Raw genomic sequence first — 13,104 nt, 5'->3', positions numbered from 1 at the left:
CAACAGATCCGCCGTGTCCCAGCACAACAGATCCGCCGTGTCTCAGTACAATAGATGAGTGGCTCCTGCCGTGTCTCAGTGCAACATATGGGCGGTTCCTGCCGTGTCTCAGTACACCAGATGAGCGGCTCCACCGTGTCTCAGTACAACAGATGAGCGGCTTCACCGCGTCTCAGTACACCTGATGAGCGCCTCCTGCCGTGTCTCAGTACAGCAGATGAGCGGCTCCACTGTGTCCCAGTACACCTGATGAGCGGCCCCACCGTGTCTCGTTGGCGGATGGTGCGGCCGCCGACGGGCGGTGATTTCACGGCCAGTGACTCGTCTCCTCATTAGAGTGGCAGTTGAGCCCAATTAGCAGGGCTACGCTGGCCGGCACTAGCCGAGCCAGATCAGGGCCGGCCAAGGTCAGTTGAGGTCGATACCACAGATGTTCGAGGAGCAGCCTCTGAGCAGCAAATAGTTACACGCAAACGATATACCCGTACGGGCACACGCCATGCCATGGCATGTCCGAAAATTCCGGCGTAAATACACCCCTGATCTGGCTGCACGATGGCGGGTGTGACCAGGGGTATGTTGGCGAGGCCAGGGCGCGGCTCCGGCCCCAGCCGGGGCCCGGCTCCGGCCAGCACCGGCCGGGTCGGCACGGGCCATCGGCCGGGCGGGCCGGCAGCGGCCGCCTCCGGCCGTCGGCGCGCACCCGCGCCACGGTCGTCGGCTCGACGTCGGCGTCAGTCGTGCGCCGTCGGTCCAACGGCGTCGACGCGGCGCCGGCGGCGGGCGGGAGTCGGCGCCGAGCGGTGAGTACTGGCGGCGGCCGGCGCGGCGCGGCGCGTCGCCGGCGGCGGGCGGGAGTCGGCGCCGAGCGGTCAGCTACTACCGGCGGCCTGCGCGGCGCGGCGCTAGCGGGGGTCGGGCCGGCCGTCAGCCGCCGGGCACCACCGCAGGTCACTGCACCAGCAGAACTGCCGGCAGCGCGGACCGGACACACCCGCCGGGGAAAAGGCTGCAAGCATGGGGAGGGGGTGGGGTGGTTCAGCGGAGCACCAGGGCCGAGCGTCGTCAAGCGAGCAGAGCAATCTGCATCACTGCGGTGCACTTCCGTATACACATAGCATCCAGAACAAAACTTGATTTCACCGACTCGTTTTGCCATTCAATTACCCACTGGTCGAAAGCTGAGGTTAAATTGATCAGCGTTTATGTTTACGCTGCACCATTTACGAGCACAAATATTTGATATTCATTTGATGAAGCTAGGTCATGGTAGAACCGCGCCCCGCTCGGTCTGGTTGTAACCAGGGGATTCGCGATAAGAGGATTGTGAGAGATCACTCCACGATTCAAATGGTCTCATATTCAGCGCAGGAGAACGGTCGGGGTCTTCCTCAAATTGTCTGAGACCTGATCTTCTTTTCGGGGTCCGGCTTCGGCGAGGTCCCTGAGACCGATTAGAACCGAATCAGATGACAAAGGCTGCTGCTGCTCTTTGTGTCGCTTTCAATGCCACTGGTCAATCCCAATTTAACGACAATTCATGCCTTTCACTCCAACTCAGAAATCATTTTCGGCTGTGGCGGAGCTAACCGGTGAGATTAGCCCGCCAAAGCCAATAACCAGCGAGTGGATGCCATTCACATCCTGATGGCCCTGTCACCGGCAGCGCCCCGGCTCGATGGGAAACGTAATTCGCGAGCTTGTTACCAACACTGAGGCTGGGCCCTTTAGGGTGCATTATGGAGCTCGAAAACTATTCAAATATTGTGATTTGATGGTTGAGGCATCAGTTCTAGATAAATAACTGTGTGGATTAGTCATTATGCCGCTGTAAATTCAAAAAGACATTTTCATAGGAGATCCCTTGACAGGGGCGATTCCATTACCAGCCGGTGTATGGGAGGGAGGGGAGGATGCAGCAATGAACGCTGGAGAGAAACGTCGCTGTGGCAAACAGCCAGTGGAAACGGCCGTGAGCAACGGAGAAGGCGTGAGCAACGGACAAGGCGTGGGACATCGGAGCGTTCCGACGCGTGTTACCCGCCAAACGTTGCGGCGCCTGCGGGCAGGGGGCGCTGGGCGTCCTCGTTTGACGCTGCGTCGGAGACAGAAACTCCAGCCACGTGAGGACGGTGTTGGCTGCCGGCTCGCTGCACGGCCACGTGACGAGGACGGCGGCGTGTGGGCGGGAGGGCGTCACCTCTGGGGTGGGAGGAGACGGCGCAAAGCCTAGCATTGACAGCAGCCGGTACCGGCCCAGGAACACAGTCCCGGCCGGGGCTGTGCTGTGCCCACCGATCGGCGGCTACAACGCTCGGCCACGCCGCGCGCTGAGGCGGCCCTGCGACGTCAGCAGCAAAGGCTGGACATGGCACGCAGCGGCCAGCGCGCAGCCGCAGTCAGCCGCCACAGCAGTCCACTCCTCCGCGGACGAATCCACTCAGCGATGGCTGGCGACGGTGGGGTCGGCTTCAGGTCATCAGAGCGGCCCGGAGGCAGGTTTCCGTTCCGTGAAGATGAAGATGCACCCCCAGCGGAAGCCAGTCACGTGACTCGCCTCATCATGTGGGCCACTGGCTCACTCCTCATGTGTGCGTCTCATCATGTGGGCCACTGGCTCACACCTCGTGTGTGCGTCTCATCATGTGGGCCACTGGTTCACTCCTCGTGTGTGCGTCTCATCATGTGGGCCACTGGCTCACACCTCATGTGTGCGTCTCATCATGTGGGCCACTGGCTCACTCCTCGTGTGTGCGTCTCATCATGTGGGCCACTGGCTCACACCTCGTGTGTGCGTCTCATCATGTGGGCCACTGGCTCACACTCTCTGTGTGCGTCTCATCATGTGGGCCACTGGCTCACACCCTCGTGTGTGCGTCTCATCATGTGGGCCACTGGCACTCACTCCTCTGTGTCTCTCTCATGTGGGCCACTGGCTCACTCCTCGTGTGTGCGTCTCATCATGTGGGCCACTGGCTCACTCCTCGTGTGTGCGTCTCATCATGTGGGCCACTGGCTCACTCCTCGTGTGTGCGTCTCATCATGTGGGCCACTGGCTCACACCTCGTGTGTGCGTCTCATCATGTGGGCCACTGGTTCACTCCTCATGTGTGCGCCGGTGCGAGCTCAGTTTTACCATTCCCCGGCGGCTGGATGTATCGTGTCGCACCAAGCCACAGTACGGTCCAACGCTGGCGCGTTCCAACCCTGGCGCAGTCGCCGAGTGCTCCTCTGAGCACCATTTGGTGTTGTGTTCAGCCGCGGCCGCCGCAGCAGAGGCCGGCTGGAGCCGCGGCCCGGCCGCCGCCGTAGCCCCTCCCTCCCACCGGATAAGTGGCCTCGCTCTCAGTCGAGTGAGTGCTTTCAAGCCGCGGGCCCACACACCCGCACGCACACAAACAGCGGCTCCGACGGTGGCAGTGAGGCACGGAGGCCAAATCTGACGGAAAATGGCGGCGGCGCGCGCGCGCTCCGTGGGCGAAAAGCGGTCCCACATAGCGGGTCAGGGAGATGCCGGGGCTCTGGAGCAGAGCTCGACAACACGGTCCAGAAGGGGCTCAGCCGGACATGGCCGGTTGGGAGACAAGGGTCCGACACGGCGGATTGGGAGAGATCCGTGACCGACACAGCGGGTTGGCAGAGACCCGTGACCGACACGGCGGGTTGGGAGAGACTCGTGACCGACACGGCGGGTTTGGAGAGACCCGTGGCCGACACGCCGGGTTGGGAGAGACTCGTGACCGACACGGCGGGTTTGGAGAGACCCGTGGCCGACACGGCGGGTTGGGAGAGACTCGTGACCGACACGGCGGGTTGGGAGAGATCCGTGACCGACACGGCGGGTTGGCAGAGACTCGCGACCAACACGGCGGGTTTGGAGACCCGTGGCCGACACGCCGGGTTGGGAGAGACTCGTGACGACACGGCGGGTTGGGAGAGACTCGTGACCGACGCGGCGGGTTTGGAGAGACCCGTGGCCGACACGGCGGGTTTGGAGAGACCCGTGGCCGACACGGCGGGTTTGGAGAGACCCGTGGCCGACACGGCGGGTTGGGAGAGACTCGTGACCGACACGGCGGGTTGGGAGGGGCTCGCGACCGACACGGCGGGTTAGGAGGGACTCGTGACCCGCACGGCGGGTTAGGAGGGACTCGTGACCGACACGGCGGGTTAGGAGGGACTCGTGACCCGCACGGCGGGTTAGGAGGGACTCGTGACCGGCACCGTGGGTCGGGCCAGTCCGTGGCCGGGGCGAGCGAGTGCGGACGGCACAAGGATACCGTCAGAACAGTCAGCGGAAAACTAAAACAATTTTCTCCAGAGCCCGCCACCGGCTGCTTCGGACGGAAATGCCAAACTTATCTGGTTTGGTATGCTCCATGTCAAGTGGCATGTGCCTTTGACATAAAGCCAAGTTGGTCTCCGAGTTAGGCAATACTAACGCGGACCCAGAGGCCTCGGGCAGCATTGCTCGAAACCATGGAGCGGCATACTCGGTTCAACCCCACACGACCCGTGTGAACAAAGGTACGCCTGTGCGCCGGTGTATGCAGAAGCTAATTGTCCCGCGACAACGGTCAATGAGCTTGGTTCCAGACTAATCGAACGGTAGTTCGAAGAACCGGTCGGCGCACAGCCACGTCAATGGCCCCCCAAAAATGGAAGTCACTGTTTGAGAACCACCTGCCGTCAGACGTGCATTTAGTCGAGTCGTGAGCCGTGTTTACCTTGAGTCCTGAGTCGTGTGTACCTCGAGTCCGAAGTTGTTTACCTCGAGTCCAGAGTCGTGTTTACCTCGAGTCCAAAATCGTGTTTATCTCGAATCCTGAGTCGTGTTTACTTCGAGTCATGAGTCGTATTTACCTCGAGTCCTGAGTCGTGTGTACCTCGAGTCCGAAGTCGTGTTTACCTCGAGTCCAGAATCGTGTTAACCTCGAGTCCGAAGTCATGTTTATCTTGAGTCCTGAGTCGTGTTTAATTCGAGTCATGGGTCGTATTTACCTCCAGTAATGAGTTGTGTTTACTTCGAGTCCTGAGTCGTATTTACTTCGATCCTCAGTTGTGTTTATTGGGCCGATTTAGCGCGTGTTGTGCAACATAAAGTCACGTTACCTAGCCTAAAACGGTTTAAATCCAATCTTTCAAAAAGGGGTCCCAGAAACGATCTGAAAGCACTTTTATATCACTGGCTTGCCGCATGGATCAATATAGCTAATATGTTTGCACAGAAATTCACACGCCCTTTGACAAAGTATGCGAGGGAGACCATACGCTTTCGCGTGTCTAAACACAGCCAGGCCATTGCCGTGGTCGTGGTGCACAGACATGCTCAACGCGGCCAGTCAGCACATAACAACGACCAATCAACGGCAGCCATCAGACCCCGCCAACCAATCAGCAATGACAACATCACCCCGAGCACCGAATCACATTTGCTCGATCCAAACCCATTACCGCCAGGGGCCAGAGAAGAAGCCAATCGGTTTTGCCTCGGCGGCTTGCGGGGCTCTGTGAGCAACTTCCGCGCCAAGAACCATCAGGCTGCGCACCGCTACCCACTTGGGACAAGTTTTGCAACTAAAACTTTTCGCGATCGCAAAGCCTCAGCGCACCTTACGTTGTTTTTCCACTTAAACCCGGCTCAAGATCGACCAGCCACGTCCCGAGATTGCGACACTCTCAGCCGAAACATTCCTTTCACAGCTCCACATTTACTCTCTGCGCTCTGGTCGTCCGCCTCGTCTTCAGCTGCCTCCCGGGTAGAGGCCTCGGCGCCCCACATTCTCGCCAGCGCTGGTGGAGGCGGACGCGGCCCGGTTGATGCGGGCTGCTAGCGTTTGAACGTCCGCGTCCCCCGCCCCTGGCTCATCTTCACCGCCCAGTATCACAGCGTGGGGACAATTTCGTCAGTAGGCCAGCGCGACGCGTCACACACTCCACGACCCGAGGAAGTGACGCGTCACGCGCTCCGCGGCCCGAGGAAGTGACGCGTCACGCGCTCCACGGCCCGAAGAAGTGAGGCGTCACGCGCTGCAAGGCCCGAGGAAGTGAGGCGTCACGCGCTCCCGAAGCCCGCTGGAATGAACCACCCTCGAGGCCGAATCCGGTCCGACCCAGCCGCTCTCCAGCTGGAGCCGGCACCCCGCCTGCCGCGCCGGCCGAAGGACGACGTGTTGTCCTTTCTCCATCCCAGCGGCGGTGCCGGCCGTCCGGGCGCGGCCGCCCGGCACCGGAGCCGGGCGCCGCAGCGCCGGGGCGCAGACCTGCCGCCCTCCTGCCGCCGGCCGTCGGTGCTGCCAGACGGGCCGCCGCGCGGCACTTCATCCGCGGCCTCGGCGCAGGCCTGCCGCCCTCCTGTCGCCGGCCGTCGGTGCTGCCAGACGGGCCGCCGCGCGGCACTTCATCCGCGGCCTGTCCATTAGTTGGGCCGGCGGTCGTCACACTTCCGACGGCGGAACTGCACCTATCTGGCCATCATAAATATCCATGGCAGTGATATGAGCCGCGCCGGCGCCATTACCGCGGAGCGACGCCCGACGGCCGGAATATGGCGCGAGTTAGGAGGGCTGGGTCATTTCCCAGGGGCCGCCACCGGCCGGGTCGATGGGACAGGTCACCAGGACTCGGGTCTCACCCCGGGGGAGAGCGAACAGCATGTGGCCGGGTGCACGCCCCCGACGCCGTATCAAGAGCGTCCACGGGAATATACGGTTTGATGCGCCACCGAGCACTGAGCCGGTACCAAGCATGAAGGGAATATACGGTTTGATGCGCCACCGAGCACTGAGCCGGTACCAAGCATGTAGCACCACGAGTACCAAGCGAGGACCACAAGCAGTCCCAATAGCCAAGACCAGAGTGAAGGACCGAAAGCAACAAGGGACTTCACTGGCCTCCGTGGCGGCAGGTGTGCGTGGCCAGGCGCCAGGTCGGCACGTGTGTCGGCCTCACCGTCGCCTCGGTCTGCCAGCTGGCTCGGTGGGACCGCCCCCAGAAGGGACCCGTCCGCAGCGGCGTGCGCCGCCGGCCGACGGAGCCATCACAGCGCCGTCGGCCGCCGCCTGCCGCGGCCTGTCACTTCAGAGGCGCCGCCGCCATTAGCCGCTCCGGCAGCTCCTAATGAGGGGGCGGCCGGCCAGTTCGGCGAAACACCCACACCCCGCTGCCGAGTCGCCGACCGAAGCCACCGAGCGTCTGCCGCCGTCTCTTCTGTCATACGCTGTCAGCTGTCGATGGGCCTGGACTCGGACTCGGTCTCGTTGGCGGCAATCCATTCCCAGTCCTCAGTTGACCCGGTCAGCTTGTGATCAGCGGCCTGACACACGTGTTGCGGCCTGACACCACCTGACACCAGCGTTGGTTCAGCCGGCCTGTCATCAGTGGCCAAGCCTCGCGCACGGTCGTGGCCGTATCCGCAATGACGGTCCACCAGCGAGCGCCTGAAGCCTGACGTCACCCGCCAACGGCTGACACCTGACACAGGTCCGGCCGGACGTCACCCGCCAACGGCTGACACCTGGCACAGGTCCGGCCGGACGTCACCCGCCAACGGCTGACACCTGGCACAGGTCCGGCCGGACGTCACCCGCCAACGGCTGACACCTGGCACAGGTCCGGCCGGACGTCACCCGCCAACGGCTGACACCTGACACAGGTCCGGCCGACAGCTCCTAAGTACAAGGCTAACAGGGCCAACGATCCACCTTAAAAACGCGCAGGACCTCGCGGTCAGCTGTTGTAGGCCCAGCGAACAGACACCCTAAACCCGGACCATGGTAGACCACATCAGATCAGACCGGATCAGACCGGATCAGACCGGATCAGACCGGATCAGATCAAGACCAGACCAAATCAGACCAGACCAGACCAGACCAGACCAGACCAGACCAGACCGGACCAGATCAGATCAGATCACACCAGATTAGACCAGATCACTACACCACACTAGATCCCCCTAGACTAGACTGGACTAGACTAGACTAGACTAGACTAGACTAGACTAGACTAGACTAGACTAGACTAGACTAGACTAACCGGGACCGAACCGGAACGGACCTAGGAGAAATCCTGGTCATATACCGGACAAGAACAACCTAAGCGACTCCTGCGGAAACCTCCCACGGATGAGACCGCCGCCTGCTTCGGACACACCTGCCGCCGGGGGGCGGTGGCGGACCATCAGAGAGATGAGCTGACGGCAGCAGCCGTGATCAGCGTCACCCCGCCGTCATTACGAGAGGACGTCATCAGATCAAGGCGGCCGCCGTCGTTACCCCGAGAGGACGTCATCAGATCAAGACGGCCCGCCGTCGTTACCACGAGAGAACGTCATCGGATCAAGGCGGCCGCCGCCGTTGCCCTGAGAGGACGCCATCAGACCAAGGCGGCCGCCGGCGTTACCCCGAGACGACGTCATCAGATCGCGCCTCTGAAGATGAGAGGGCGGATCACAACGCCCGTCCAGTCGGGGCCGCTGGTGCGGGCTGGTCCGGGGACCGCCCGGCGGTGAGCGGACGGCGCGAGATCGGCCGCGGCTGAGCCGGTCGGCCGGAGCACCGCCGAGTCGGACCGGCGGTGCCTGCCGCCCGCCGCCGCCCAGCCCGGAGTTTCCGCTGGCCGGTCGGTCGGGCGCCGTCGGTCGATAGCTGCGCACGGCCGGCGGCCGCGGCCGGGGTGAGACCGCGCCGCCCGCCGCACCGGCCGCCCCGCCGCTGCACATCGTTCATACGGCGCGTAGCGTGCCGCGCCACCAGCGCGTGCTGACGAGACCCGGGCCGGCCTGCGCCGCCGCCGCGCGACCCTGTTGAGCGCGCTTGCCGTCCCCGGCACTGGCTGGCAGTGCTGACAGGCGCGTCCAATGCCGCCGCGACTCATCGATACACGGCGGGCGCCGACTGAGCTGGAGCCGCACGGCCCACCACCACACTGGACGCGGCAGGTGACCAGCATTTCGGCTACAACACCGCGTGATCCGAGGGGGTGCCAGATAACACGTGATGTGTCAGCTGACACGTGGTGTGTCAGCCGGGCACTGGTCGGCACCGGTAGCCGATCACCCGCTCCCATGCCCGCGTCCGAGCCGCCACTACCGTCGGCAACGGCTGCGGCGCATGGCGCGCCCATTACGCATCTAATATTCATGGCGTGGCCGCGGGGCCGCGCCGCGGGCCCGCAATGGTGTCCCGTTAACGTCTGGCCGGCGGATGATGTAGTGACAATAACTGCGAGATAGTGGCTGTTCTCCCGTGACACATATGGCGCCGTAAATTCCAGCACATGCCCATGGTGACAGCGGGGCGTGTGTTCAAGCATTTACTTGTGCATAAAACGACTGTAGCCACGCCTTTCGTATAAACCTGCATTTTGCACGGCATGCCCACGGAACACACAAAATATACGGTCAAGGATATCTCCATACATCACTGGAGCACCAATGCATCTACTTAGATCAGCCTGATACATTGTTTCTATCGCGGCGCGTCGGATTGAGCGGCAGCGGTTCAATTTTATTCTCCCGTCGAATCCCTGGCGATAACGGCAGCGGCCGACAGCCGACACCGTCGCCGCGACAGCCAGTGATGTCGCCATGACAGATGTCCGTGTCGCCGCGACAGTCGACACCGTCGCCGCGACAGTCAGCGGTGTCGCCATGACAGATGTCGTTGTCGCCGCGACAGCCGACACCGTCGCCGCGACAGCCAGCGGTGTCGCCGCGACAGCCGACACCATCGCCGCAACAGCCAGCGGTGTCGCCATGACAGATGTCCGTGTCGCCGCGACAGCTGACACCATCGCCGCAACAGCCAGCGGTGTCGCCATGCTAGATGTCCGTGTCGCCGCGACAGTCGACACCGTCGCCGCGACAGCCAATACCGTCGCCGCGACGGTCAGTGGTGTCGCCGCGACAGCCGACACCGTCGCCGCGACAGCCAATACCGTCGCCGCGACAGACAGCGGTATCGCCATGACAGATGTCCGTGTCGCCGCGTCAGCCGATACCGTCGCCGCGATAGCCAGCGGTGTCGCCATGACAGATGTCGGTGTCGCCGCGACAGCCGACACCGTCGCCGCGACAGCCAGCGGTGTCGCCATGACAGATGTCGGTGTCGTCGGCGCCGCGGCGGCCCTTCGAGCCGTCGGCCGCTGGCCGCGCTCTCCGCCGCCGCTTCGTTCGGCGGCGGAGAGCGCGGCTGCTCCTGGCCCATCGTCACGCCGTCACGTGCCGGCTTCGTTTTGCACCCGCTCCCCGGGCGCCGCCGCCGAGACATGGGCGCACGATCTCGCGATACGGACGGCTATGACAGGCGCCCGCCGCCCGAGACCCGCTGGACTCTGGCTAGGCTGCTGTACCGCCACACTCGGCCCCAGACCAGCTAGCCCCTGGCAAGGCTGCTGTACCGCCACACTCGGCCCCTGATCCGCTGGTCCCTGGCAAGGCTGCTATACGGCCACACTCGGCCCCAGTCTCGCTGGCCCCTGGCAAGGCTGATGTACCGCCACACTCGGCCCCTGATCCGCTGGTCCCTGGCGAGGCTGCTATACGGCCACACTCGGCCATAGACCCGCTGGCCCCTGGCGGGCCGCTTTACCACCACACTCGGCCCTAGACCCGCAGGCCCCTGGCGAGGCTGCTGTACCGCCGCACTCGGCCCCTGATCCGCTGGTCCCTGGCGAGGCTGCTATACGGCCACACTCGGCCATAGACCCGCTGGCCCCTGGCGGGCCGCTGTACCACCATACTCAGCCCGAGGCTCAGGAGGGCCTTGGCGAGGCCGTTGTTCCGCCACACTCAGCCCAGGGCTGCGCCGACTGCTGGCCCCTGGCGAGAACGCTGCACCGTCACACCCTCCAGCGCCTCTCCAACCGTGGCCAGACTCCGCCCCAGCTGTAACGCAACCGGTCAGGACTATTTTCGTCTGCGCCTCGCGAGGGACGCCACGTACCCGCAGGCGACTTGTGTACACTAAACAGCGATTAATGCACCAGGCTGCATCGGGTTGGCCCAGCTGGACAGAAGCTTCCGCTGATGCTATTAGATTTCAGGGGACTGATTGTGTGCAATGTTCTACAACATTTTTAAACGTCCTAGGACATTTTGTACAAACATCCAGAACTCCAGCGCCCTTAGGAACGCTCTGTGAGCGCCAAGCATTCAGCTGGCTTGGGCAAAACCGTTCTTAATTAGTGGCATTACATGAAGCAGCCCGCTCCAAACTTCTACAGTTCCTTGTAAACGTTTCCAAACTTTCACAGTTTGTTTAAGATTGCATGCGGCAAGGCTCTGCGCACAAACAACCCCTGAAAGCGCCGCATCACCGGCGGACGGTACAGATGGTAGGTCAGTCCCATCAGTCACCAGGTCACCCATCAGTCACACCCCGCACCAGGCGGACGGGGCGCTCAGGGCCGCGCCAGAGCATGTGGGCCGCGTGTCCGGGCTGTGCCAGCTCTATTCCAGCGACGGCCCAGAATACCGTAACAAAGCATTGTTAGCCAGCGCTCCTTATCTGCCCTCCCCAGAGATGCCAGATTTATGGAAGACTAAATGTCTAACTCACAAACTAGCCCAGAGGTAAGGCTTTTCTGCGAAAATCTTCGAGATTGCATTCTGCTGAAGTTCACCATCTCTTTCAGCTAATCTTCGTCCTAACTCATAACTTATCTGAGTTACCTAGGTAAGATTCTTAAAAGTCCCAACTTATTCCCTCTCACGTTGTTTTGACGCATATCCCGTGACAAAGACCCACACTCCGTGAAACCGTGAAATCGTGAAAGGCGGAACTCCTGTCGAAAAACTCACCGCCAATTGTCCGCCACGCCAGAAGCGATGTCCCGTGCGGAACCAGGCCCCGGCCATCAGACTCCAACAGCCCCATCTTCGGCTCTGACCTTCGATAGACTCGCTGCCGGAAGAGCGCAGATCACCGGCAAAACTCGGCCGTCCGGGCGTGATCGCCGTAATGAATCGGCGCCGCCGCCCTTTGGCGCCGCCTCGTCATTTCCCGGGGCGAAATTGAAAGCCGGAACGGCCTCGGCGCCGAGAATGGAGCCGGCGCGGCTGGCCGTCGAGCTCTGAGTCTTCTGGGCCGGCGGCCGACGGCGCGGCGCCGAGCAGGCCGGCGGATTGGAGCCGGCTCAGCGGCTTGGGCCGGCACATCTCTCAGCCCGCCGGCAATCCGGCGCCGATCGGCCGCACATATTGGAAACTCAGGCGGCCGCCCCGACAAATGGGCCGCGCCACACCTGTCGGCGGCGTGACGTCACGGGGTCAGCCCCACGTCCGCCAATCGGGCCGCGCGACACCTGTCGGCGGCGTGACGTCACGGGGTCAGACCCACGTTCGCCAATCGGGCCGCGCGACACCTGTCGGCGGCGTGACGTCACGGGATCAGCCGCGCGCGGAAGCCTATCGGGCCGGGAAATGAGACCTGACTAGAACAGTTTCTGACGAAGTGGTGGTGACTGGACCAGGACTGTAAGATTTGGGGATACTCACTTGTGGAACCACAGTACGCGTGCATAAACTGGAAAGAATTTACCTCAAGGAAACGAAATTCTGCGATGCCATTCTCAAAGCCTGTATCATCACCGTTATCCCGAGTCGTACCGCCATAGAGCGTTTGCTAGTTCCCAGATTGTTTCGGCGCAGCTGTCGCCTCGCAGGACAGCCTTTAGTCCGAAAACTTTTACCAGTGGCGACTGTCTTGTTGAGTATCCCATACAGCCTCCAAGGCTCGGCCGCTGTCGCTGGTTCCCGTCCACTCAGTTCTGACCTTTGGTGTGCCTTGGCCCACACGCCGACTTTGGCCCTGGCGACCTAACGATGGCCTCCCGGCAAACGCGCATCGCCCTGGGGGATCCCGATGCGACCGATGAGCCCCGGGGGATCGCCCGGTCGATAAGGTCGACGTCAGAGGCCAGCTGGCACCCGACATCACCATTAGTGGCATTAAAAGTCTGCGGGCGGCTAACATTCGTCACATACTGCGCGGATAACAACGGAATCATCAAGGACAGGAGACTAAAAGTTCTGCAAAACACACAAATGACACTCGGATTTCTGCGTCCATGGGTGATTTTCGGTGTTAACCCACTTTTCCTTGT

Source organism: Pollicipes pollicipes, unplaced genomic scaffold, assembly GCF_011947565.3.
Source record: "Pollicipes pollicipes isolate AB1234 unplaced genomic scaffold, Ppol_2.1 Scaffold_4295;HRSCAF=5057_pilon_pilon_pilon, whole genome shotgun sequence".
Lineage (NCBI taxonomy): Eukaryota > Metazoa > Arthropoda > Thecostraca > Pollicipedomorpha > Pollicipedidae > Pollicipes > Pollicipes pollicipes.
Note: the sequence above shows the minus strand (reverse complement) of the source record.